This window comes from Solanum stenotomum, chromosome 8 (genome assembly GCF_019186545.1).
Source record: "Solanum stenotomum isolate F172 chromosome 8, ASM1918654v1, whole genome shotgun sequence".
NCBI classification, from domain to species: Eukaryota; Viridiplantae; Streptophyta; class Magnoliopsida; order Solanales; family Solanaceae; genus Solanum; species Solanum stenotomum.
Window position 1 is genome coordinate 55,761,539 of NC_064289.1, and position 3,956 is coordinate 55,765,494.

Below are 3,956 nucleotides of genomic sequence, written 5' to 3' on the forward strand. Positions count from 1 at the left end.
ACAAACAATCGAGATCATTAGACTGTAGAGATAGCAATATGAGGTAATTTCATGAAGAAAACATACTCTGATTTTGCTTTTTTAGGTCGAAGATGGTGTTCAACATGTATTCAAAATTAGATTTCCTTTTTAACTATCATCAATTTAAGTTGAATGTATATTGAGGGGTGTATATTTTGTTCGAAATAGAGTTTAACACTTATCATTTGTATAGTTAATTTGTAATCTAGAAAAATTTGTGATCTGGAAATTTTTTGGATGAACTTGTTGATTATTTTGAATTTGTGATCGGAGATTTGCTCATTTCACAGTAATATTTGTGTTCGAATTTGTATATTTGCTTAGAGTTTCTACGTATAGGTTTTCAGATATGATTCAGTAAGATATGTATAATACATATAAGAAACTATTATATGTATGTTTTATACATTGCATCTTCATCATAATTTTGGATATATGACTGTTATACAAATGCAAAAATTTGTACTCTGTGAAAGTAACAATAACTCTGCACTTGTATGAAATTGTATAATTGTGTATAAAGTTATAATTTGTGTATATAATTGTTTATATATAAATGTATATGTAGAATGTGTATATAAACGTTTTTATGAGTATGTAATTGGAATATGTATATATGTGAATAACTGAAGTTGCTAGAATTTGTATAAATATACGTTATGTTTGTTGTTGAAATTCTTAATAGTATAAATGTATATATAACTTTTTTTTTTATACAAAATTTTTGAAAATGGCTTCGTTAGCTATTTTGGTTATGCATTTCGGTAGATGGGACGATGACAATTGTTACGTTGATTATACAATTGAGGGGGTGATTTTTAAAGAAAGTTCATCGTATAAGGAGTTATATAATGTTATTGCAATGCAACTCGGTGTTGATACAAATGTGATTAAGCTGAAAATTGAGTATAAGGTTTAAAAAAGCAAAACGTTAATGTTGATTCACAACGACATAGGTGTTAGAGTGTATATCATGCTTAAAAAGGCTGCAGATGACTTCAACAAGTATCCAATTTGTATAAGAAAAATGGATAATAGTAGCAATATCACTGAACTGTGTGAAAGTTCAAATCATGAGAATGATATGGTTACATCAATTTGTAATGATGGTATTGCTGATTTTGAGACTATGCAGCTGTCAATTGGTGAATTGTTAGAGCCGTTTTGTGTCTTGGGGTCAGGGAGCTGCGATGGAGTCATTTCAGATCCTTGTAATAAGTACGTGGAGATTGACCAAGTGTATAAGAACAAAGCCACTTTGAAATCTGTGATGGAAAATTATGCAATTGAAAATAAATTTCAATATAGAACTGTGAGGTCAAATGCAATCAGGTAACTAGTTTATACAACAAATACATTAGTGTATATGGTGTTTTAGTTATTTGTATATTGATATGTTATGTTGTATTTGCTGATGTAGTTATACGCTGGAATGTATTTCTGATGAATGTGAGTGGTTGATGAAAGCATCAAATATCAACAAGTCTGGAATATTTAGGATCCGAGCATTTAATACAGATTATACTTGTCCTTTGAAGGATAAAGTGTATTCACAAAAACATGCAACAAACAAGCTTATTGGTGGGATCGTTAAGCTTAAGCTTGTTGATCACAAGAGAAAATATACACCTTATGATATTCGGAGTGATGTAAAGATATATTTGAGAGTTGATGTAAATTACTCATTGGCTTGGAGGGCTAAAGAAAATGCTCTGATTTCATTGAGGGGCACCACAACTGCATCTTACAGCAAACTTCCAGCATACTTGTAGATGATGAATATTACATATCCAGGCTCGCATATACGTCTAAAGAAAACAGAAAAAAATGAGTTCTTGTATCTTTTTGTTGCATTGAATAATTGTATACAAGGCTTTGATCATTGCAGGCCTGTCATAGTTGTTGATGGAAGTCACCCAAGAGGACTGTATAATGGAACATTTGTGGCTGCAAGCACAATGGACAGAGCAGGTATGTTTTATTGTGTTTTTGAATGTATATTTTTGATTTTATGTTAATTTGTATGTAAATAAAAATGTAGGACATATTTTCCCACTGGCCTATGGTATCATTGATTCAAAAGATGACGCAGCTTGGTCTTGGTTTTTTGTACAACTAAGGGAGGCTTATGGGGAAAGGAGTAATATGTGTGTAGTCTCCGATAGAAATGAGAGCATCATAAAGGCAATCACAAAAGTGTATAAAAACGTGCCACATTATGCTTGTATGTGGCACTTGTGGTGTAATGTAGAGAAGAAATTTAGGAAGGCATCAAATGAGCTAAGTCTTGTGTTTTATACTATGGCAAAGACTTGTAGTAAAGTTGAGTTTGATAGGTTGATGGATACAGTAGAAAAGGTTGATGTAGGTGTCAAAGAGTATTTGGAGCTAGCTGGATATGATAAGTGGCCAATGTGTCATGCAGAAACTCATTGGGGATGGGCTATGACGTCTAACATTGCAGAGAGTATAAATTCTGCATTAGTGTCTGCACGTGAATTGCCAATTTTTAATTTTCTAGAAGAGGTTAGACTGATGTTTGGGAGATGGAATCATGACAACAAACACGAGGCAGCCTGCACATTTACTCCGTTGATTGGAAAATTTCAGAAGCTACTGATCGAAAATGAAGCAATGAGCACACGAATGGGGGTATGTTTTATGTATATATAGTGTTAATTAATCAGTTATGCACACAGATAGAATATATATACAATTGCATAGACTTGTACATATAAATAAATCTATTTGTATGAAACAGGTTGTGCCATCAACTGAATATATATACAATGTGACTGATGATGGTAGGAGTTTTGTGGTATGGTTAAAGAATAAAACATGCAGTTGTGGAAAGTTTCAATACGAAGAAATACCATGTGAACATGCTTGGGTTGTACTAAAGCGGAAAAGTCTAGTGGCTGATGGATATTGCTCGGATTTGTATAAACCATAGACGGTTTTGAAGATTTATTGTCACACCCCTTTTTTCCCTCAAAATTAATTCATGTATGTTTTGAAAGAAAAAGAGTTTCTCCAATTAAAGTGACATTTTGAAAAGAGATTATTTTATTATTCAGAGTCGCCACTTGAAATTGAGTTTTGGTGTTTCAAGTCACCTTGTTTAAATCCCTAATCAAAAGGAAATTTGACTCTTTATTTTATTCGATCTATGAAAACAAAGATCGGGTAAGGACTTCTGTTGACCAAGGGGAAGGTATTAGGCACCCCTCGAGTCCCGTGGTTCTAGCATGGTCGCTTCATTGACTTTATATGACTTAAATTAATTTTCAAATTTTGTATTATTAACTTATTAATAAAAGTTGTTTACCTCATTATTTGATTTATTTTAAACCTATTTATATTATATTAATATATGTTCGTTAATTATAAAAATGTATATCACATAAATTTATTCAAATATAATAAAGTAAAGTTAATAGATGGATATTTACAAATCTTGAAATGTCTTGTAATTTCTTTTCTTCTCCTTTTCTTTTCACGTATTTGTATTTATTTATTTTTATTGTGGATAGAAAATATATGGGTATCTAATTGCTAGGAATTAGAATTTGTGTAGGATTGAATTTTTTTTTGAGTTTGAGTATTTTAGGATTGTATTTTTTTTAGTTAGATTTAGAATAGAAATAAAAGTTTATGTGATTTGGAATTAGTTTTAGCAAGAAATTCTAAATAGATTAGGACTTATTTTTAGGAAGATTTTTCCTTTTTTTATTTTATTTTTATTTTAATTTTTTTTTTGTTTTCTTTGCACGTTTTTTTTTTCTTACTTTTTTTCATTAATTTATATTTTTATTATTATTATTTTTTCATTCTGTCTCTTCTTCTTCTTCTTATTATTATTTTTTGACATTCTGTTTCTTCTTTTTTTTTTCTTTTACTTCTTATTTTCTCTTCTTTCTTTATCATTTTTTTTT

The 3,956-nt window shown here is 30.3% G+C and overlaps 2 pseudogenes; both read left to right on the forward strand.

The window, feature by feature from the left end:
* The first annotated feature begins 1,481 nt into the window (after positions 1–1,481).
* LOC125873969 (uncharacterized) lies at positions 1,482–2,339 on the forward strand (annotated as a pseudogene).
* A 127-nt stretch (positions 2,340–2,466) lies between these two features.
* Positions 2,467–3,956, forward strand: part of LOC125874156 (uncharacterized) — a 3,327-nt pseudogene continuing 1,837 nt past the window's right edge.